The sequence below is a fragment of the Vipera berus genome, assembly GCF_964194415.1.
Source record: "Vipera berus genome assembly, chromosome: 2".
NCBI lineage: Eukaryota > Metazoa > Chordata > Lepidosauria > Squamata > Viperidae > Vipera > Vipera berus.
In genome coordinates, this window is record NC_138203.1 from 279,648,391 (window position 1) to 279,672,927 (window position 24,537).

The window sequence follows — 24,537 nt, forward strand, 5'->3', positions numbered from 1 at the left end:
ACACGGGGGAGAAGCCGTACAAATGTGTGGAGTGTGGGAAAAGTTTTCGCACAACAACACTGTTTCGGATTCATGAGAAAATCCACACAGGGGAGAAGTCGTAGAAATGTGGGGAATGTGGGAAATGCTTTTCCTAAAAACAACACCTTGGAGGTTGTCAAAAGGTCCATACAGGAGTGAAGCCATAAAGACTCAAGATGTTCTGTACCAGCCTACTACCGGCCCTGCAGATAAGGCAGGGACAACCCCTTTACAAGAAGGCAAGAGGCTGGAACTAAGCCTGCCAAATTTATGGACACAAAAGCAAACAGAGCAAAAACAAGACACGAACCATGAAACAGGAGCTATTCAAACGGTTGCCTTCAGCAAACCAGCCCTCCCACGCATTCCCCTTTTAAACAGTTCAGAGCGTGGCTTCTCTCTGCCTCCTTCCGAGGTGCCCCATTGCCTTCCTGTTTACTCCTGATTGACTGCCTCCTGCGTCGGGTGTCCTTGAACAGGGCCAGCTGTGGGTCATCTTCATCCACGCTGTCAGGCTCACACAGCTGGGTCTGCGTCGTAACCAGATGGGAGGGGCCTGGCTGAGGGCTCTCCGAAGCGTCAGGGCTGTCCTCTGCAGGCTCTCCAACACCCTCCTCCTCCTCTTCTGAATCGTCCGACCCAACTGCCAAACCCACAGGCTGACCCTGAATCACAACACAAGAGTGTAGAAATGTTTGGCTCAAAAAGGAGACATCAGAAGAATCAGACTAGAGGAGAGTAAAGGTGATCACTAATTTCAGAGGGATTTACTGTTTCAGCTTTTTCTTTATGTAGAGTTAAGAGAAAGATTTAAAGTAGAAGAAGTGATATTTGGAACTGAACAAGAGACTGTTAGGGAGAATTTGAAACTGAACCACTGCTAGTGTAAATGATAAGCATGTAATTACTTGGCTATCCAAGATAATCTCAGTATAGCAGGGGTGTCAAACTCAATTTCATTGAGGGCCGCATCAGCATTGCGGTTGCCCTGGGGGGGGCGGGGGGGGTATGGCCAGGGTGGGTGTGGCTAGAGTGTGTATGGCCTACTGGGTGGGCGTGGCCAGCTCTACATCATTCGCATCAAGGGTGCATATGGGGGCCTGGCTAGAGTGGGTGTGGCCTACTGGGTGGGCATGGCCAGCTCTACATCGTTCGCATCAAGGGTGCCTATGGGGGCCTGGGCAGGAGTGGGACAGTTCTGAGGGTCTCTGGCAGAAGGAGGGTCTCTGGGCCAGGGCCAAGGCAGTGGGGGCCATTCAATCACTGTTTCCAGGATGGTTTCACGGGCCGTATGAAACCACTTCGCAGGCTGGATCCGGCCCCCGGGCCTTGTGTTTGACATGTCTGCAGTATAGTTCTCCAACACTAAATTTCCAAAACTGCCACACACTTCCTATCCTCCTGCTCTTGTCCAACTTTCTCTTCTGCAGACCGCCACAGGGAATATCATGACTACCACCATTCTGATCTTAAGATTCTGTTACTCCATGTCAATAAAATAAGAATTCTAGAACTGTTTTGAGTTTGGTTTCGTGACTTAGCCTCCCTTGAAGAGCTGATATCTGTCTTGATCCTATGATATCATTTTTCTTTCCAACGCTTAGTCACTGCCACTATCTGAGGCCAGAATGTGAGAAACGATTTGTGGAGTCTGCTCAACTCCTGAGACACCAGAAGAGGCACACGGGAGAAGTCATATAAATGTGGGGAATGTGGGAAATGTTTGCTCACAATTTACATTTTAATGAGTGAAGTAAGTATTTGATCCCCTATCAATCAACAAGATTTCTGGCTCCCAGGTGTCTTTTATACAGGTTAACAAGCTGAGATTAGAAGCACTCTCCACCATGGCCAGGATCAAAGAGCTGCCCAAGGATGTCAGGGACAAGATTGTAGACCTACACAAGGCTGGAATGGGCTACAAGACTATCACCAAGCAACTGTTGGAAGGGACCTTGGAGATCACCTATTCCAGCCCACTGCTCAGGCAGGAAACCCTACAGGATCTCTTGCTTTGGCAGGGGTTTGGGCTAGAGACTTCCAAGCTCCATTCCAACTTTGTTATTCCGTAAAGCTTGCTCATTTGTGGCTTGGAAACGTGTACAACCCCACCAGTTACCCCACGGTCAGCAAACTATGATAAAAGCAAAGCTTATAGGAAAAATATGACAATTGTCGTTGGGTAGAATTTCTATAATTAACAATGACTATATTACCTAGACCAGGGGTAGGCAACCTAAAACACTGGAAGAGCCACTTGGGACCTGTTTCCCATACAAAAGAAAACACTGGGAGCCGCAAAATCCCTTTTATATCTAAAATGAAGATTAATACTGCATATATTGTTACTTTGATGCTATGTATAAAAAAGCTATAGTGTGCTGCATTTATGAGAACAATGAACTGCTACAAAGAAAACAAATTTTTTATTTCTGCATGCAACATAAGCATTTTGATCTCCAAAAAAAACAAAAAGATCCCTACAGGATCTCTTGCTTTGGCAGGGGTTTGGGCTAGAATACAGAAGACCTCCAAGCTCCATTCCAACTTTGTTGTTCCGTAAAGCTTGCTCATTTGTGGCTTGGAAACGTGTACAAACCCACCAGTTGCCCCACGGTCAGCAAACCAGGATGAAAGCAAAGCTTATAGGATGATGTCTCCTAGTGCTCCGAAGGGCACAACTGGGGAAAAGGCTAAGCTATTTTCTAAAGCAGGCAAATCACCGTTGCACACAAGCCCTGATCAGGGAGTGCAACGTGGCTCCATCTGCTTGCTGTTTCCAGCTCCCAGGGAGACCTGCCGGCTGCGCTGACTTCCAGGGCTGGGAGTAAACTATGATTAAGCCACGATTAAGCCCACTCTCCGTAAACACAGCAGCCTCTTTGGACTCTGCAGAACCTTCGTCTCGCCCACCTCCCTACTACGCAGCCCATCCTCCACAGCCATCTCAGCCTTGCCAGGTGCTGAATGTGGGATCCCTCGTCCGAGTCCTCCCCAAAACGTCAGGGGGAACCAGGGAGCGAGGAGGGAGGGAGGGAGGGAAAGGCTCCCGGCCTCTCCGGACTCCGCCCGGCTGTCAAAGAGGCGGCTCGCCCGGCGCCCTCCGTGGAGGAAGCGGCGCTTTCCAAGCCATGAAACTCCGGTGGATGTACCAGAGGAGTAGAGGAAGGAAAGGCCAGAGCGCCCACTCTCCCAGGAAGCAGGAAATGAAATCGGAAAAGGACGTGGAGAAGCCTCCGAGGCGCCTCTCTAGGAACCTCCTCTCGTTCTACCTACTCCCCCGCCTTCTCTTTGATCTGACGTTTCGTAGCTCCGTTGCGGAGGATTTTTCTTCTCCGCCTTTTGGGGCATTTCGGGCGGCGGTGCAACTTCTGGGCGTCCGGCCAGGCTGCTCCTCGGCCCCGCTCCGGGCAGGTGGGGCTGCTCCTGCTCTCCCTCGGCCGGCCAGGAGGAAGGTAGCCCCGAGTCCCCCCTGGGTCCCCGGAGGGTGGCTGAGCCTGCCAGGATCCCGGCTGGAGGCAGGGCTGGACGGGGAGCCTCCGGGGGAAAGGATTTGGGTGGGGGGTCGCCCACGGAGGGAAAGGGGGGGCTTTTCTTTTTAAGGATTTTTTTGGGGGGAATATGGGGCAATGCAAAGAAAGACCCGCCTTCTCCCTTCATTGGGAGTGATTGTCCACTGGACTCCGAGGTCCCTCTGACCGTTAACTGTTGTTGATCCATTTTTTCGCCTAATCTGAATTTGCACCTTTAGTTTTTCCTGCCCTAGTGTAAAATCTTGCTTTTCTCCACACTAAATGTCATGTTGTTGCATTGCGACCGTTGTTCAAGTCTGTCAAGATCCTTTTGGATGCTGAGCTTGCCTTCTGGGGTGTCGGCTGTTTCCGCCAGCTTAGTGTCATCTGCAAATTTGATGACTTCCCCTTTTATTCCCTCATCTAAGTCATTTATGCAGATTTTGAAGACTACTGGGCCTAAAACAGAACCTTGTGGTACCCCACTGTTTACTTCCCTCTATGCAGATGCAGTACCATTAAGGGCTACTCGTTGAGTACAGTTTTGTCAGCTAGTAACAAATCCAGCTGGTGGTGATGCTTCCTATCCCACATTTGTCTAGCTTTTGAAGATGTAGGTTCTCGAATGCTTTGCTGAAATCCAAATATACTATCCCTATAGCATTTTACTGGTCTACTAATTTGGTCACCTTGTCAAAGAATGTGGCAGCCCCTTGGTGGGTTTTATCCATCAGAATAGAGTGGGGAGGGACCTTGGAGATCTTGTAGTCCAACCCCTTCCTCAAGTAGGAGACCCTATACCAGGGCTTTTCAACCTTTTCACAGAGTTTACCACTTTTAGGATATGGCAATATTCGACTACCACCGGTTGCCTAGCAAGGTGTCAAAAACTTTATCAAAAAAAAAGGAAAGTGATAAAATACAGGTAGTCCACAACTTACAACAATTTGCTTAGTGACTGTTTGAAGTTACAACGCCAGTGAAAAAAGAAGCAATGGATGGAAACTAGTCAAGGAGAGAAGCAACCTAGAACTAAGGAGAAACTTCCTGACAGAACAATTAACCAGTGGAACAACCTGCCTCCAGAAGTGGTGAATGCTCCAACACACTGGAGGTTTTTAAGAAGAGACTGGACAGCCATGCCTGAAATGGTATAGGGTTTCCTGCCTGAGCAGGGGGTTGGACTAGATGACCTCCAAGGTCCCTTCCAACTTTATTATTATTATTATTATTATTATTATTATTATTATTATTATTATTATTATTATTATTATTATTATTATTATTATTATTAGTGCTTTTTTTGTAAAAGAAAAAGGTGCCGGAACTCACACATGTCATACAACCCACCTTGCCTACCCTACAAGGTTCCATCCAAAAAAGGTGCCGGAACTCCGTTCTGAGCGTTCTATGAGAAAAAAAGCCCTGATTATTATTTTTTATTATTATTATTATTATTAATTATTATTATTATTATTATTATTATTATTATTATTATTATTATTATTATTATTATTATTATTATTATTATGTGATGTGTGAGCATTTTTTCACACCTATGACCGTGGCAGCATCCCCAGAGTCTTGTGATTTACGTTCAGATACTTGGGAACTGATTCATATTTATGATGGTCACAGTGTCCCAGGATTATGTGATCCCCTTTGGCCACCTTCTGACAGCAAAGTCAATGGGGAAACCAGATTCACTTAAGAACTGTGTTACTAATTTAACAACTGCAGTGATTCACTGAACAAATGCGGCAGGAAAAGTCACAAAATGGGACAAAACTCATTTAAAAAAATTTCTCACTTAGCAACATCAATTTTGGGCTCAATTGTGTTTGTAGGTTGATGACCACTTAGGGACGTGGTGGCTCAGTGGGTTAGGACGCTGAGCTTGTCGATCAGAAGGTCGGCAGTTTGGCGGGTCGAATCCCGAGTGCCGCGTAACACAGTGAGCGCCTGTTACTCGTCCCAGCTTCTGCCAACCTAGCAGTTCGAAAGCACGTAAAAATGCAAGTAGAAAAATAGGGACCACTCCGGTGGGAAGGTAACAGTGTTCCGTGCACCTTTGGCGTCTAGTCATGCCGGCCACATGACCACGGAGACGTCCTCGGACAAGCGCTGGCTCTTCGGCTTTGAAACGGAGATGAGCACCGGCCCCTAGAGTCGGAAACGACTAGCACACATGTGCGGGGGAACCTTTACCTTTTTTTACCTTACACCCACTTACCACACTTTTAATAGGAAACTTCTGCCTGTTTCTCTGACATTCATCTTTGCACAGTTCTATCCTCTTCTCTCCTTCTGGTTGTTCAAAGAAGCCGATAGGTGATTGCAGGACCTTTTGGGGGGGGGGATTTTGCGGCTTCTTCCATTAAAGTGAGGGCATGGGGGGGTGTCGGGGTGCTAGTTGGCTGTCCCCAACACAAATGCTCACGACAACAAAAACCTTGGACAGGGGCAGGCGTCTTGCTCGGCTGGTGGCTTGGGGGGAGGCAGCTTCAAACCGCCCCCCCAAAAAAAAACAATGCCCTCTCACGAAAACAGGATGAAAACTGTGAAAAAACGGCAAGGAAAAAAGTTTGAAAGAGAAGAGTGTTTCTTCTGAAGAAGGGGAAAAAAAAGGTCACATCCGCATCTAACTCTTGGGGGTGGGAGTGTGGTTTTTTGTGTTTTTTTGCTTTTTGCCTCCTTTTGCTCTTTTAAAAAGACCGCACATCACACCCAACGCCAGAAGCCGTGCGCCCTCACCATTTGCCTGCTGCAACCCCCACAGACCCAAAGTCCCTCTTTCCCTTCCTTTGAAACCAACCACCCCCCCCCCACGCCCCCGGGAATCCTTCCCTTCTGAATTAAAACGAGAGAAAACCAAGTTTTTTTCCTTTGTGGTCTTTACATATTGAAACTGCGAGAGGGAAGTGGGGAAGAAAACCATCGCGAGACGCTCTTCTCTTTTAAACCTTTTTGTTGTTGTTAGCGGTGAAGTCGTGTCCGACCCATCGCGACCCCATGGACAACGTTCCTCCAGGCCTTCCTGTCCTCTACCATCTTCTGGAGCCCATTTAAGCTCACGCCTACTGCTTCAGTGACTCCATCCAGCCACCTCATTCTCTGTCGTCCCCTTCTTCTCTTGCCCTCAACCTTTCCCAGCATTAGGCTCTTCTCCAGTGAGTCCTTCCTTCTCATTAGGTGGCCAAAGTATTTGAGTTTTAGCTTCAGGATCTGGCCTTCTAAAGAGCAGTCAGGGTTGATCTCCTCTAGGACTGACCGGTTTGATTGCCTTGCAGTCCAAGGGACTCGCAGGAGTCTTCTCCGGCACCAGAGTTCAAAGGCCTCAATTCTTTGGCGCTCAGCCTTTCTTATGGTCCAACTTTCACTGCCATACATTGCAACTGGGAAGACCATGGCCTTGACTATACGCACTTTTGTTGACAGGGTGATGTCTCTGCTTTTTAGTGTGCTTAACCTTTTTTACCTGTCGTTTTTCGGAGTTTTCATCCTGCTTTCGTGAGAGGGCAGCGTTTGGAGTGTGCGTAGCTTCCCCTTTCGCCCCCCCCCCCTTCAAGCAACCAAACAAGCAAGACACCCACCTGTCCACCCGGCCTTGCTCTTCCTCCTGTCCGAAGTTTTTGTTGTCAGCATTTCTGTTGAGGATTGGCAGCGGGGTGGGGGGGGAGAGTTGTTTGATTTTTATCCCCCCCTCTGCCCCCCCCCCCCGTCTGCTGGGTGGATGCAGCAGGTTTTAGTCACTTCTGTCGTGCTGGGTGTTTACCCATGAAGCACGTCTTTTTATTGTTAAGCTTGATTAAACCCTCGTCCTCCTCACTGTAGCCCCCCTTTGTCTGCAATGATACGGCCGGAAGACCCCTGCCTGGCTGGGGATTATGGGGATCTGCCAGCTGTGGAGTAGGGGCAGGGTTACTATGCTCCCTGTCAATCAGGTTTGATTTATTTTCTTTGCCCCCCCCCCTCCCTCCCTGCCTCCCCTGCTTGTCGCTGCCTCTGAGCCCCTCATTCTTGGGAGTTAGCGTTGCCAGCATCTCTTTCTCCAGAGCCACTTGTGCTGGGTAAATGTTGCCATCCAAGAGCTGTTTTAAAGTTAGGGAATCTTTGAGGGGGGATAACCAGCTAGCACCACACCACGCCGCCCCGTGCATCCCCCTCCCCAAAATCCCTGCAATCACCTATTTTTTACACACACACACATACACACACAGAAAGAGAGATAGAGAAAGAGAGAGAGAGAGAATAGTGGAATAGTGCAAAGATTAATGTCAGAGAAACAGGCACGAGTTGCCCATTAAAAACAGATAATTGAGTGTACAGATAGTCGTCAACCTACAACCACAATTGAGCCCAAAATTTATGTTGCTGAGTGAGAAATTTGTTAAATGAGTTTTGTCCCATTTTATGCCAGCTGCCTAACCCTTAAACTATAAAGGAATAATAGAAAACCGTTTTAGGAGGACCCCATGTTCACTCTGTGGAGGCCCAAAGAACAGTGTCCATGAATAACTACATAGGTTGTTCTCTCTACATTGGAGCTACCTGACATATACAAAGTCTGTGGGATGGGGGTCTTTGCCATGTTTTCTCACATCACAGAGCATCACACACATACACACACACACACAAAACTGAGAAAAAGGAAAAGGCAGGGATCATTAACAATTTGGGCAGGCAAATGGGGAGCAACAGGGAAAGCAGTGATAGTGCAGTGGTTAGAATGCAGTATTGCAGGCTAACTCTGCCAACTGCCAGCAGTTCGATTCGATTCTCACCTGCACAAGGTTGACTCAGCCTTCCATCCTTCCGAGGTCAGTTAAACGAGGATCCAGATTGTTGGGGGACAATATGTTGACTCTGTAAACCGCTTAGAGAGGGCTGTAAAGCACTGTGAAGCGGTATATATGTCTAAGTGCTACTGCTATTCTGTCAGCCATCACAAATCTTTCTCTCTTGTTTTCTTCTTTTTCCTTCATCCAGCAGGGGACACCAGGAAAAGTGGACAAAGTTCCAGTTGTTAGATTTTCTCCGTTTAGAAAGCCCTGCAACTGAGAAGGCGCCGGAAATTATGCTGGGTGGAGAAATACTTCAATGGAAGGTCCCCTCAGAGGAACCAGGAGAGACTCTCCAAGTGCTCTGACTGCGGAATATCCTTTGCTAACAAATCCCTCCTTTTGATTAACCGGAAGCTGGACATGGGGAATGGATCCCATCTTTCTTTGAAGTGTGGGAACTCATTTGTGGCTGTGGGGTTTTGCCAAACATCTCCAGAGCCTTCCAGGACTGAAGCCCTATAAATGTGGAGAGTGTGGGAAGCATTTGCTAAAGGCTACATCGGGGCTCATTAGCGTATCCACCTGGGAGAGAGACCTCAGGAAGGCCTCAGTGTTTTTCCAGGCCTCAGAATACCCCAACTGAAGAGAAACCCTGCAATTGTGTGCAGTGTGGGCTTTGCTTTTATCAACACTCAGAGATGCTTAAACATCAAGAAATCCACACTGGACAAAAACCTTATCAATGTCTGGAGTGTGGGAAATCTTTTGTTGGAAAAACAAGTCTCAAAATCCATGAGAAAATTCACGTGGAAATAAAACCTTATAAATGTTTAGAGTGTGGAAAATGTTTCACTCGGAGTTCGTCTCTTTCCAAACACAATAAAACACACAGAGAGGAGGAAAGCAGAACGTGCCTAGAATGTGGGAAGTGTTTTTCCAGCAAATCAGTCTTGCAGCGACATCAGAGAATCCACACTGAGGAAAGACCCTATGAATGCCCAAAATGTGACAAACGATTTGAGACTTCTTCCACACTTTGGAGACACCAAAAGACGCACATGGGAGAAAAACCCTATAAATGTAACGATTGTGAGAAATGTTTTTCTCTAAAGGGAAGTCTTTTTCGACATCAGATGATCCACACAGGGGAGAAACCCTATCAGTGCATCGAGTGCGGAAAATTTTTTCGTACGATGTCAAGCCTCGGACATCATAAGAAAATTCACAGAGGGGAAAAAAAATACAAATGTTTAGACTGTGGGAAAGCGTTTATTCATTCAGCTCACCTCAGAAGTCACTGGCAAGTCCATATAGGAGAGAAGCCCCATAAATGCTCGGAATGTGGTAAATGTTTCTCTCAGAAAAGTACTCTTGTGAGACATCAGAAGATCCACAGTGGAGAGAAACCCTATAAATGTCCAGAGTGTGGGAGGGCTTTTTCTTGCCAAGAATATCTTAGAAAACACGAGATGATTCACACAACAGACAAGCCTTACAGCTCTCTGCCGAAAAATAAAATGTGCTCAGAATGTGGGAAATGTTTCTCCCAAACGTCACACCTAATTCGACATGAGAGACTTCACACTGGAGACAGGCCCTATCAATGCCCAGAATGCGACAAGCGATTTGTGGAATCGGCTGAACTTCGGAGACACCAGAAGGTGCACACAGGAGAGAGGCCCTTTAAATGTGGGGAGTGTGAGAAAGGTTTTCTCACAGCAACATTGTTTCGTGTTCATCAGAGAATCCACACAGGGGAGAAGCCGTACAAATGTGTGGAGTGTGGGAAATGCTTTTCCCGAAAACAACACCTTGGAAGTCATCAAAACGTCCATAAAAGAATGAAGCCATAAAGACTCATAGAGTGTAGAAATGTTTTGCTTAAAAGGGGGATATCAGAAAACTCCCATGGGAGAAGGCCTATGAGGCCCTGATGGTGGAAGAGTTTTTCATAGTTGTTCAACCCTTAGAAGTCATGTAAGAGTTCCTAAAGGGGGGTTGAGGGGATTGGAAACTCTTTGATCATGAAAGAGCTTTTTTTTTTGTCAATCATCCCTTTAAAATCATACTCTAATCCAGGCATGTTAAACTCGCGATGTCATGTGACGTCGCGCGACGTATCGGAACTTTTTCCCATTGCTGAAAATGGGATAGGCGTGGTTTCTCTGTGACACTCCGGCCCGCGGGCTGGAAGTTTGACACCCCTGCTCTAATCCATATAGGAAAGATGCAGCATAAATCTTTGGAGTGTGATGTATGTTTTGCCTGAAAAAAATACTCTTTTTCAGCATCAGTTTATTCTTACTGGAGAGAAACTTTATCAGGGCTTAGAATGTGGCAAAGGTTTTTACCTGATAATCAGATCCTCAGATGCACACGAAAAATCCACCCAGGAGAAAAACCTTAAGTGTGTAGCGTGAGAAAACGTTTCCTTGCCAATTGGAACATCTTGCCTCCGAGAGTTTGTCCCTTTGAAATAGCCGCCTTGGAAATTTTCTTGCCAACTTAAAAATTTTATATATTTTATTAAAAAAATAATAATTTTAAAACATGAATATGAAAGCCTAATGTCAGTGTGAAAATCTAAAATCTAATGTGAAATTGTCTGGAATCATAGAAGGACTCCTGCTTATAGACTAGAAGACTACAACTCTTGTTATTCTGTAATAGGTCCCTTCTTATTCTGTTATAGATCCCTTGTAGCGAATCCAGGAAATATATACAGGCAGTCCTCGACCTAGAACCACAATTTCTGTTGCTAAGTGAGACGTTTGTTAAGTGAGGTTTGCCCCCTTTTATGACCTATTCCGCCACAGTTGCTGAGTGAATCACTGCAGTTGAGAAGTTAGTCACGCGGTTGTTAAATGAATCTGGCTTCCCCCATTGACTTTGCTTGTCAGAAGGAAGGCTGCAAAAGGTGATCACGTGATCCTGGGACACAGCAACGGTCATAAGTATGAGCCTTTTTGCCAAGCATCTGGATTTTGATCACATGACCATGGAGATGCTGCAAAGGTCGTAACTCTAAAAAAGGTCATAAATCAACTTTTTTTCATTGCCGTTGTAACTTTGAACAGTCAGTAAATGAACTTTTGTAAATTCAAGGACTCCATGTAGAAGCATAGAATATGTATCCTAGAGGGCAGCGGAGGGAAGCCCAGAAGTAAAAAGGGCTTTGCTTATAATTTTGTGGTAGTTTTAAAAGAACTTTTGGATGAAACCATAATATTGTTGGAAAAATTAACGGATTTTAGTGCATTAGCTGGTTTTAAAATCAATGGCAAATAGACAAAGAAGTTGACCAAAATATGAAAATGGAAGACGAAATAGAATTGATGGGGAAAAGCGATTTAAAAGAAAAGTAAGGCATCTGGGTATTCTTACAAAGAATACGAATTCTATGTCAAAATGATTTATGACAAGGCATGGAATGAAATCAGGAAGGATTTGTTTAAGATGGGGAAAAAAAATAGAATTGTCATTGCGTAGAATTTCTATAATTAAAAATGACTATGTTACCGAGACTGAGGTTTCGGTTTTAAACAATACCTATCTGGACAACAGGTGCACCACCTGTTCTGTACCAGCCTGCTACCGGCCCTGCAGAAAAGGCAGGGACAACCCATATACAAGAAGGCAAGAGGCTGGAACTAAGCCTGCCAAATTTATTAACATAAAACAGAGCAAAGAGAGCAAACACGAACCATGAAACAGGAGCTGCTCAAACGGTTGCCTTCAGCAAACCAGCCCTCCCATGCATTCCCCTTTTAAACAGTTCAGTGCGTGGCTTCTCTCTGCCTCCTTCCGAGGTGCCCCATTGCCTTCCTCTGTTTACTCCTGATTGACTGCCTCCTGTGTCGGGCGTCCTTGAACAGGGCCAGCTGTGGGTCATCTTCATCCACGCTGTCAGGCTCACACAGCTGGGTCTGCGTAGTGACCAGATGGGAGGGGCCTGGCTGAGGGCTCTGCGAAGCCTCAGGGCTGTCCTCTGCAGGCTCTCCAACACCCCCCTCCTCCTCCTCTGAATCGTCCGACCCAACTGCCGAACCCACAGGCTGACCCTGAATCACAACACCACCAAAGAAATGGCAGGAAGGTATATGTAAGCTTATATGGCAGGTGAAAAACCAAGAGTTTAATTGGAAACTCTTCAAGAGGAAAGAGAATGCTTGGTAATAATAATAATAATCATGATGATGATGATGATAATGATCATGTTGGAAGGGACCTTGGAGGTCATCTAGTCCAACCCCCCTGCTCAGGCAGGAAACCCTATACCATTTCAGACAAATGGCTGTCCAGTCTTCTGAAAAACCTCCAGTGTTGGAGCATTTACCGCTTCTGGAGGCAAGTTGTTCCATTGGTTAATTGTTGTAACTTTCAGGAAAGTTCTCCTTAGTTCTAGGCTGCTTCTCTCCTTGATTAGTTTCCATCCGTTGCTTCTTGTCCTGTCTTCAGGCGCTTTGGAGAATAGCTTGACTCCCTCTTCTTTGTGGCAGCCCCTGAGATACTAGAACACTGCTATCATGTCCCCCCCCGCCCTTCTCTTCATTAAATTAGGTAAAGGTAAAGGTTCCCCCGCACATGCGTGCTAGTCGTTTCCGACTCTAGGGGCCGGTGCTCATCTCCGTTTCAAAGCCGAAGAGCCAGCGCTTGTCTGAGGACATCTCCGTGGTCATGTGGCCGGCATGACTAGACGCCAAAGGCGCACGGAACGCTGTTACCTTCCCACCGGAGCGGTCCCTATTTTTCTACTTGCATTTTTACGTGCTTTCGAACTGCTAGGTTGGCAGAAGCTGGGACGAGTAACAGGCGCTCACTCTGTTACGCGGCACTCGGGATTCGACCTGCCAAACTGCCGACCTTCTGATCGACAAGCTCAGCGTCCTAACCCACTGAGCCACCGCGTCCCTTCATTAAACTAGACATACCCAATTCCAGCAACCGTTCCTTGTATGTTTTAGCCTCCTGTCCCCTGATCAACTTTATTGTGATTCCGTGCCAGCCTGTGATCCCGGCAGCTGATTCCAGGGAATCAAGGGAGGGAGGAGGAAAAGGAAGGGTCTGGGGAGCCATCAGAGTTGGAGGAAGGCTCTGATGAGTTACAAGACTTACAAAGTGAGGAAGAACCTGGCCCCTCCACTCGTGGTCAAGCTGAGAGCCAGCTGTGCTGGGAGGATGAGTCAGACTCGGAGGCAGCACAGCTGGAAGCCCTCAGAGATGCAGGTAAGCACAGACAGGTCACACGAGTAGGACAAAGGGAGGCAATGGGGCGACTCCAGGGGAGAAGGAGAAAACAGTGAGAAGCCACGCCTTGGGGGCTGCGTAACAAAAAGGGAATGTGTGTGGGCAGGGATGGTTGCTGGAGGCAACCATTTGCAAAGAACTTCTGTGTCAAGAGATGGTGGTCTGTTTATTTTACCAGTGAGTTATTCCCAGTTGTGCTCGTGCCCTGTTCTATTTCTGGACAAGGTCTGTAACTTCAATAAAAGGGGTTTATTTATCTAGTCTACTGCTAAATTAGGGGTTGCCTTGTGAAGTAACGAGGTACGTAGGCTGGGACTTTGCTGTTCTTCTCTGCACTGATTGCCTGATTAAAAATTGTACTTTGCAGCTTATTTGTATCAAACAGTGGGTGTTGCTGAGAGATAAAAGAATTTTAAAATGAGAAGGGTGTTTTTTTTATGGTTCCACTTTGACAATACAAGCATAGGCAGTGGGTGTGCGTGCACACAAAAACTTTTGTGGTTCTTGGTACAAGAAGCATTTTATGGGAAAGAAAGAATGGATAACAATAAATAGATAAATTGTACTACCCCTGTGTCTTACACTTTTTGTCTCATTTCTTTGAACCACTTTTTTCCCATCAATTTGTCAATACAGTCTTCGACTTATAGCCGTTCCATTTAGTGACCATTTGAAGTTACAACGCTGCTGAGAAAAGTGACCTTTGACCATTTTTTTTCAGCATCCCTCCCTGATCACGTGGTTAAAATTCAGAAACTTGGCAACTGACTCGCATTTATGACATTTGCAGTGATCCGGGGTCATCTTTTGCAACCTTTTGACAAGCAAAGTCAATGGGAAAGCCAGATTCCCTGAACAACCGTGTTGTTACCAGCTGAACAACCACAGTGATTCATTTTTAACAACTGTGGCAAGAAATGTTAAATGGGACAAAACTCACTTAACAAATGTTTCACTTAACAACAGAAATTTTGGGCTCACTTGCGCTCGTAGGTCGAGGACTACCTGCAAGATGAAGAGCCTTGGTGGAGCAGTGGGCTAATGCCTCCTTAAGTAACACCAGCTGCCTGCAATTAGTGCAGGTTCGAGTCCCACCAGGCTCAAGGTTGACTCAGCCTTCCATCCTTCCGAGGTAGGTAAAATGAGGACCCAGATTGTTGGGGGCAATTAAGCTGACTTTGTAATAATGCCGCTTGGGGTGTGTGTGTGTGAAAGCCCTAATAAGCAGGCATATACATAGAATGAAGGCTACTGCTAAGCTTGTAAGCCGCCCTGAGTCTTCGGAGAAGGGCGGGATATAAATGGAATTAAAATAAAAAATAAAATAAATAAATTGAGAGTTGTTAGAACAGGAACATGGAGAATACAAGGTGAAGTCAAGAGATCAACTAACTGCAGAGGGATTTAGTTTCTCAGTTTCCGTGTGTAGAGTTAAGGATTGAAAAACAAGACAAAAGCACATTTGCAACTGAACAACATACTGTGAAAAAGAATTTGAAACTGAACTACTTCACGTGCAAACAGCGAACATGGAACTGCTAAGATGTATAACCTTTTACTCAAATCTGAAATGGTAGGAGAACAAGTTAAAGAATCTATGATGAAGCAGCCCAAGACCGTTGGTTATCATTTGTCATCAACTCTGTCTCAACTCTTAGCAATTACATAATACAGGGGTGTCAAACTCAATTTCATTGAGGGCTGCATCAGCATTGCGGTTGCCCTCAGGGGGCCGGGTGGGTGTGGCCTGGGTGGGCGTGGCTTACTGGGTGGGCGTGGCTAAAGTGCGTATGGCCTACTAGGTGGGCGTGGCCAGCTCTACATCGTTGGCATCAAGGGTGCCTATGGGGGCCTGGGCAGGAGTGGGACAGATCCAAGGGTCTCTGGGCCAGGGCCAGGGCAGTGGGGGCCGTTCCCTCCCTGTTTCCAGGATGGCTTCGCGGGCCACATGAAACCATTTCGCGGGCCGGATCCGGCCCCCAGGCCTTTTGTGTTTGACATGCCTGGTATATAGCTGTGGGATTGTCTGTTGTAACTTTGGTCATTAAACAATCTGTCATACCTCAAGGATTACCTGTATCATTTTTTTTTCATGGCTACTACCACTCTGATCCTCTGTTACTCTAGTCTAGCCCATATCCATAAAATGGGAGTTTGAAATTCTTCTGGCTTTTGTTTCCTGATTCAGTCTTCCTTGAAATGCTGATACCCATCTTGAACACCTGATAGCATTTTCCTTTCTTTTCCAAAAACAGGCAAGGAAGTTTAAATCTCTTTGCAACAACTTCCTTTTCCAGCCTTTGTTCAAGTTCAGTTAATGTCTGCTTTTAGTTTCTATCTAAACGACGAGGTAGTATAATAATAATAATAATAAGTTGGAAGGGACCTTGGAGGTCATCTAGTCCAACCCCCTGCTCAGGCAGGAAACCCTATAGCATTTCAGACAAATGGCTGGCCAGTCTCTTCTTAAAAACTTCCAGTGTTGGAGCATTCACAGCTTCTGGAGGCAGGTTGTTCCACTGGTTAATTGTTCTAACTGTCAGGAAGTTTCTCCTTAGTTCTAGGTTGCTTCTCTCCTTGACTAGTTTCCATCCGTTGCTTCTTGTCCTGCTTTCAGGTGCTTTGGAGAATAGCTTGACTCCCTCTTCTTTGTGGCAGCCCCTGAGATATTGGAACACTGCTATCATGTCACCCCTCACCCTTCCCTTCATTAAACTACTCATACCCAATTCCAGCAACCGTTCCCTATATGTTTTAGCCTCCAATCCCCCAATCATCTTTGTTGCTCTTCTCTGTACTCTTTCTAGAGTCTTGACATCTTTTTTACATCGTGGTGACCAAAACTGGATGCAGTATTCCACGTGTGGCCTTACAAAGGCATTTTAAAGTGGTATTAGTACTTCACATGATCTTGATTCTATCCCTTTGTTAATACAGCCTAGCACTGTGTTGGCTTTTTTGGCAGCTGCAGCACACTGCTGGCTCATATTTAAGTTATTGCCCACTAGGACTCCGAGATCTCTCTCACAGTTACTACTATTGAGCAAGGTACCACCTATACTATACCTGTGCATTTGATTTTTCCTGCCTAAATGTAGAACCTTACTTTTTTCACAATTGAATTTCATTTTGTTAGATAGTGTCCAGTGTTCAAGTCTGTCCAGATCCTCCTGTATCTTAAGCCTATCTTCTGGAGTATTGGCTATTCCTGCCAGCTTGGTGTCGTCTGCAAATTTGATGACTTCCCCATCTATCCCCTCATCCAAATCGTTGATGAAGTTGAAGAGCACTGGGCCCAGAACAGAGCCCTGGGGCACCCCAGTACACACTTCCTTCCATGTAGATGCAGTTCCATTGAGGACCACATGCTGAGTACAGCCTGTCAGCCAGCTATGAATCCATCTGGTGGTGATGCTATCTAACCCACATTTTTCTATCTTATCAAGTAGTAGGTTGTGATCTACTTTATCAAATGCCTTACTGAAGTCCAAGTAAATTATATCTACAGCATTCCTCTGGTCCACTAGTTTTGTCATTTGGTCAAAGAATGCAATAAGATTTGTCTGGCATGATCTGTTTTTGACAAACCCATGTTGGCTTTTAGTGATAACTTTGTTCGCATCAAGGTGTTCGCTGATTTGTTGTTTGATTATATTTTCCAGAATCTTCCCAGGTATTGAGGTCAGGCTGATAGGTCTGTAATTTCCTGGATCTATTTTTTCCCCTTTTTTGAAGATGGGAACTACATGAGCTCTCTTCCAGTCCTCTGGTAGTTCCCCAGTGCTCCAGGATCTTTGAAAAATATAGTTTAGTGGTTCTGAGATCACGTCTGCCAGTTGATAGCACTATAGTGATAGCACTATGATAGCACTATTCCAGTAGTTGAGGGGCCGTCACAAAAAAGAGAGGATCAACTTATTTTCCAAAGCGCCAGAGGACAGGACAAGAAACAATGGATGGAAATTAATCCAGGAGAGAAACAACCCGGAATTAAGAAGAAACTTCTCTTAAAACCCCATCCCCCCAAATCGATTTATCGGGGCTTCCGGTTTTTGTGTCTTCAGTGCATGGCCATGCGATATTGGACCTTTGCTCCCCGCAGCTAGTATCTTCCTGCTTTGAGGACCCTAGATGGGTCCAAAGTTGCCCCGAAGAGGTGAGTGTACAGGAGGGGCACCCCGTTGATCATGAAGAGATGGCAATTGCTTTATTTGATCCAGGGAAAGCCCTCCTAACCTGACAGGAGAAAGACTAGCATGAGATCAGCGTCTAACCCACGGGTCGGCAACCCGCAGCTCTCACGCTGTCCAAGAAGCTGAGGAGCTTATTGGGTGGGGCTCCTGCTCCACAGGAAGCAGGAAGAGAGCCAGTCCAATAAGAGTATGTATCAGCTTGTCCAAGAACAGCGTGAAGCCAGCTTGCCAGGTGAGCAGAAGATCAGAGAGAGGGAGGGAGAGAAGGGAAGCACAAGTGTCCCTCCCTCTCTCTCTCTCACACACACACACACACAAACACAGAGTGGGAGAAGAGGACTGGCAGACCAAGGGCAGAAAGAGAGGGAGGGAGGGAGAGAGCGGGGAAAAAGGAAAGGAGGGAGAGAAAATATTAATATATGTGGTTGTCCTTGCTGGACGTTCTTTTAGTAAAGGAACGTTTAATGAAATATTTTTGATGTTTTTTTTAATTAAGGGGTGAGGTATGGAGATAATTATGAGGCATTTAAAGATGGTACATAAGCTAATAAAGTTGTTTTTGCCTGTTGGGATGAAAGAGAAAGGTTTTTTTCCACCCTCTTTCTCTTGTCCTTTCCCCCCCCTACAATTTTTTTCGTTTTCTATTTTTCTGTTTGTAGGTTTTATAGTTTACACCGGCTTTTTATTTCATAAATACGAGGAAGACTCAAGTAGACATTTGAGTATTTTATTTGAAAGTGACCTTCGACCCAGTCTTTTTTTTTTTTGGAGATCAAAATGCTTTTGTTGTCAATGCTGCTAACATCGAATGTTATTGCTTGACCAAGAGATGAAGAAGTAGCCATTTCATATCTTAAACTTGTGTATTGTTTTAAGACTTGTGTATTGCTTTAAACTAGGAGTGAAGAGTAGGAATGCACTTTCAAGGTCATTTGTCTCTAAAGAAGATAAGGTTTGGCGGCTCTTCTAACGGAAGGGAAATTGATTCTTTAAATTAATTGGAGAATATGATTAATGACAAAATTAGAAAGGTGGAGAATTCTGTTTTAATATATTGTGCAAGGGGCGGAGATTTCAGATTCCAGCTTCCTTCGAGCAAGCATTTGCCGGTGTATTAGGCTAATAAAGGACTTTTAAGATAAACAATGCCTCAGAGTCACTTGAAAAGCCCGTACATCGGAAACTTGACATTTGTTGCATGCAGAAATAAAAATTTGTTTTCTTTGTAGCAGTTCATTGATTTCATAAATGCAGCACACTATAGCTTTTTTATACATAGCATCAAGGTAACAAACAATATATGCAGTATTAATCTTCATTTTAGATGTCAAAGGGACTTTGCGGCTCCCAGTGTTTTCGGTGCGAAATGGGTCCAAGTGGTTCTTCCAGTGTTTTAGGATGCCTACCGCTGGTCTAGGTAATATAGTCATTTTTAATTATAGAAATACTACCCAACGACAATTGTAATATTTTTTCCATGTTAACAAATCCATCTTGATTTTATTCCATGCCGTGTCATAATCATTTTGACATAGAATTCGAATTCTTCGTAAGAACACCCAGATGCCTTATTTTTCTTTTAAATCGTTTTTTCCCATCAGTTATTTTTGGTCTTCCATTTTCATATTTTGGTCAACTTCTTTGTCTATTCGCCATTGATTTTAAAAACAGCTAATGCACTAAAATCCGTTATTTTTTCCCCATTAATATTATGGTTTCTTCCAAAAGGTCTTTTAAAACTACCACAAAATTATAATCAAATCCCTTATTTCCGGGCTTCCATCCACTGCGCTCTAGGATTGTTGTGATTCAGGGTCAGCCTGTGGGTTCGGCAGTTGGGTCGGACGACTCAGAGGAGGAGGGGGGTGTTGAAGAGCTTGCTGATGATGGCCTTGAGGCTCCGCAGAGCCCTCAGCCAGGCCCCTCCCATCTGGTCAAGACGGAGACCCAGCTGTGTGAGCTTGACAGCGTGGATGAAGATGACCCACAGCTGGCCCTGTTCAAGGACGCCCGACGCAGGAGGCAGTCAATCAGGAGTAAACAGAGGAAGGCAATGGGGCACCTCGGAAGGAGGCAGAGAGAAGCCATGCCCTGAACTGTATAAAAGGGGAATGCGTGGGAGGGCTGGTTTGCTGAAGGCAACCGCTTGAATAGTTCTTGTTTCATAGCTCCTGTTTCATGGTTGGTGTCTTGTTTTGCTCTGTTTTATGTTAATAAATTTGGCAGGCTTTATTCCAGCCTCTTGCCCTTTGTAAAGGGGTTGTCCCTGCTTTTTCTGCAGGGCCGGTAGCAGGCTGGTACAGAACAAGGATACATATTCTATACTTCTACAGGGAGTCCCATGAATTTACAAGTTTATTTAGCGAACGTTCAAAGTTACAAGGGCACTGGAAAAGTTGATTTATGGCCATTTTTCACACCTACAACCTTTGCAGCATCTCCACGGTCATGTGGTCAAAATCCAGATGCTTGGCAAAAGGCTCATACTTATGACCGTTGCTGTGTCCCAGGATCACGTGATCACCTTTTGCAGCCTTCCTTCTGACAAGCAAAGTCAATGGGGGAAGCCAGATTCATTTAACAACTGTGTGACTAACTTCTCAACTGCAGTGATTCACTCAGCAACTGTGGCAGAAAAGGTCGTAAAATGGGGCAAACCTCACTTAACAGACGTCTCACTTAGCAACAGAAATTGTGGTTCTAGGTCGAAGACTGCCTGTATATATTTCCTGGATTCGTTAATCCTGCCCTGCTCAGTTTTCGTGGCTTCCAAGATCTTAGCAGAGGCCTTGGCCTTTTTTTCCTTTTTTGTCTGCACCCCAACTTTTTTCTTTTTCACTGTCCCATTTTCTTTTTAAATTCTTAGATTCACAGAGCTACAAGGGATCTATAACAGAATAACAACAATTTTAGTCTTCTAGTCCAACCCTCCCTGCCCAAAACAGGAGTCCTAATATGATTCCAGAGAATTTCACATTAGGGTTAGGGTTCTCTCATGATCAAAGAGTTTCTAATTTTAGGAACTCTTACATGACTTCTAAGGGTTGAACAACTATGAAAATCTGTTCCACCATCAGGGCCTCTTAGGTCTTCTCCCATGTGAGTTTTCTGATATCCCCCTTTTAAGCAAAACGTTTCTACACTCTAGGAGTCTTTATGGCTTCATTCTTTTATGGACATTTTGATGACTTCCAAGGTGTTGTTTTCGGGAAAAGCATTTCCCACACTCCGCACATTTGTACGGCTTCTCCCCTGTGTGGATTCTCTGATGAACACGAAACAATGTTGCTGTGAGAAAACCTTTCTCACACTCCCCACATTTAAACGGCCTCTCTCCTGTGTGCACTTTCTGGTGTCTCCGGAGTTCAGCCGACTCCACAAATCGCTTGTCGCATTCTGGGCATTGATAGGGCCTGTCTCCGGTGTGAAGTCTCTCGTGTCGAGTTAGGTGTGACGTTTGGGAGAAACATCTCCCACATTCTGAGCACATTTTATTTTTCTGCACAGACCTGCAACGCTTCTTTTCTGTGTGAATCGTCTCGTGTTTTCTAAGATATTCTTGGCAAGAAAAAAACTTCCCACACTCCGGACATTTATATGGTTTCTCTCCACTGTGGGTCTTCTGATGTATCAAAAGGCTACTTTTGTGAGAAAAACATTTATCGCACTCCGAGCATTTATGGGGCTTCTCTCCTATATGGACTTGCCAGTGACTTCTAAGGCTAGCTGAATGAATAAATGCTTTCCCACAGTCTAAACATTTGTATTTTTTTTCCCCACTGTGAATTTTCTTATGATGTCCGAGGTTTGACATTGTACGAAAAAATTTTCCGCACTCAATGCACTGATAGGGTTTCTCCCCTGTGTGGATCATCTGATGTCGAAAAAGACTTCCCTTTAGAGAAAAACATTTCTCACAATCGTTACATTTATAGGGTTTTTCTCCCATGTGTGTCTTTTGGTGTCTCCAAAGTATGGAAGAAGTCCCAAATCGTTTCTCACATTGTGGGCATTCATGGGGTCTTTCCCCAGTGTGGATTCTCTGATGTCGTTGCAGGTATGACTTCTTGGAAAAACATTTCCCACATTCTAGGCACGTTGTGCTTTCCTCCTCTGTGTGTGTTTTATTGTGTTTGGAAAGAGATGAACTCCGAGTGAAACATTTCCCACACACTAAACATTTATAAGGTTTCATTTCTATGTGAATTTTCTCGTGGATTTTGAGACTTGTTTTTCGAACAAAAGATTTCCCACACTCCAGACACTGATAAGGTTTTTGTCCAGTGTGGATTTCTTGATGTTTAACCATCTCTGAGTTTTGAGAAAAGCAAAGCCCACACTGCACACAACTGCAGGGTTTCTCCTCAGTTGGGCTTTTCTGAGGCCTAGAAAAACATTGAGGCCTCCTGAGGCCTATTTCCCTGGTGGATACGCTAATGAGCCCTGATGTCCCAGCCTTTAGCAAAATGCTTCCCACACTCTCCACATTTGTAGGGCTTCAGTCCTGGATGGCTCCGGAAACGTTTGGGAAAGTTCCACAGCCACAAAATGAGTTCCCACACTTCAAACACAGATGGGATCCATTCCCCATGTCCATCTTCCAGTTAATCAGAAGGAGGGATTTGTGAGCAAAGGATATTCCATACTCAGAGCACTTGAAGAGTCTCTCCCGGTTCCTCTGAGGCGACCTTCCATTGAAGTATTTCTCCACCCAGCATAATTTCCGGCACCTTCTCAGTTGCAGGGCTTTCTAACAACTGGAACTTTGTGCACTTTTGCCGGGGTCACCTGCTGGATGAAGGAAAAAGAAGAAAATAAGAGGGGAAGATTCGTGACGACTGACAGAATAGCAATAGCACTTAGACATATATACCCCCTTCACTGTACTTTACAGCCCTCTCTAAGCAGTTTACAGAGTCAGCCTATTGTCTTCCAACAATCTGGGTCCTCATTTTACAGACCCCGGAAAGATGTAAGGCTGAGTCAACCTTGTGCAGGTGAGACTCGAACTGCTGGCAGTCGGCAGTTAGCCTGCAATTCTACATTTTAACCACTGCGCTGTCACGGCTTTGCCTGTTAGTCTCCATTTGTCTGCCTGAATTGTTAATGATCCCAACCTTTTACAGTCTGAAAACTGATCCCCTCTTTGGGAGAGCGTGATAGGGTGAAACCCAAATTTTATCTTGTGGCCTTTACAGGTTAATAAAATTATAGTATGGTATTAACACGTTTTTCTCCTCTCATATTTCATCATTTTCCCCTTCGGTGTCATTGAATTCTGCAGTTTGAGTTCTTGCTCAAGCCCAACATCCATCCTGAATCCTTTCCTCTTTCTTTTCCCCCCTCCATTCCCTCTTTCCCCCTTTTCTCATCTGCAGCTCTGTTCATTTTCCCCCTCTTTCCCCCTCTTTCCCCCTCCATTTCTCTCCCAAGCTTCTTCTACCATTTGCTAGTTTCCTTCCTAAATTAGCCACCAAGAAGCAGCTGCCGCATCACAGCCTCTTTCAAGAAGAAACCAGGGAAATAACGGTTTTTAGAGATTCTACCCAGCTTTGTAGAAACCAAAGAAAATCAAAGCATTGGAATAAACTCCAGGACATTCGTACTTCTCTATTTGGATTAAGCAGAAGGAAACCGCTGGTACTTCGGCACCTGGGATAAAATGGGACAAAACTAATTTAAAAAATTTCTCACTTGGCAACATGAATTTTTGGCTCGATTGTGGTTGTAGCTTGATGACTATCTGTACACCCACTTACCACACTTTTAATGGGAAACTTGTGCCTGTTTCTCTGACATTAATCTTTGCACTATTCTAGCCCCTTCTCTCCTTCTGGTCGTCTCAAAGAAGCCTGTGGGATAGACAGCATCACCACCAGATGGATTTGTAACTAGCTGACAAACTGTACTCAAGGAGTAGTCATTAATGGTACTACATCTGCATAGAGGGAAGTAAACAGTGGGGTACCACAAGGTTCGGTTTTAAGCCCAGTAGTCTTCAAAATCTTCGTAAATGAGTTAGATGAGGGAATAAAAGGGGAAGTCATCAAATTTGCAGATGACACTAAGCTGGCGGAAACAGCCAACACCCCAGAAGGCAAGCTCAGCATCCAAAAGGATCTTGGCAGACTTGAACAATTTCATGCAACAACATGACATTTAGTGTGGAGAAAAGCAAGATTTTACACGTAGGCAGGAAAAACTAAAGGTGCAAATCCAGATTAGGCGAAAAATGGATCAACAACAGTTAACGGTCAGAGGGACCTCGGAGTCCAGTGGGGAATCACTCCCAATGAAGGGAGAAGGCGGGTCTTTCTTTGCATTGCCCCATATTCCCCCCAAAAAAATCCTTAAAAAGAAAAGCCCCCCCTTTCCCTCCGTGGGCGACCCCCCACCCAAATCCTTTCCCCCGGAGGCTCCCCGTCCAGCCCTGCCTCCAGCCGGGATCCTGGCAGGCTCAGCCACCCTCCGGGGACCCAGGGGGGACTCGGGGCTACCTTCCTCCTGGCCGGCCGAGGGAGAGCAGGAGCAGCCCCACCTGCCCGGAGCGGGGCCGAGGAGCAGCCTGGCCGGACGCCCAGAAGTTGCACCGCCGCCCCAAATGCCCCAAAAGGCGGGAAAGAAAAATCCTCCGCAACGGAGCTATGAAACCCAGATTAAAGGGAGGGGGTGGTGGAGTAGGTAGAACGAGAGGAAAGTCCTAGAGAGGCGCCTCGGAGGTTTGTCCCCCGCCCTTTCCGATTTCATTTCCTGCCTCCTGGGAGACTGGGCGCTCTGGCC

At 45.5% G+C, this 24,537-nt stretch overlaps 1 long non-coding RNA gene across 1 annotated transcript; it reads left to right on the top strand.

Moving 5' to 3' along the window:
* Positions 1-3,314: 3,314 nt before the first annotated feature.
* LOC308661258 lies at positions 3,315-9,147 on the top strand. Its single transcript, XR_014024928.1, has 2 exons — positions 3,315-3,476; positions 8,523-9,147. It is a non-coding gene; the product is annotated as an uncharacterized lncRNA (long non-coding RNA).
* Positions 9,148-24,537: the final 15,390 nt, after the last annotated feature.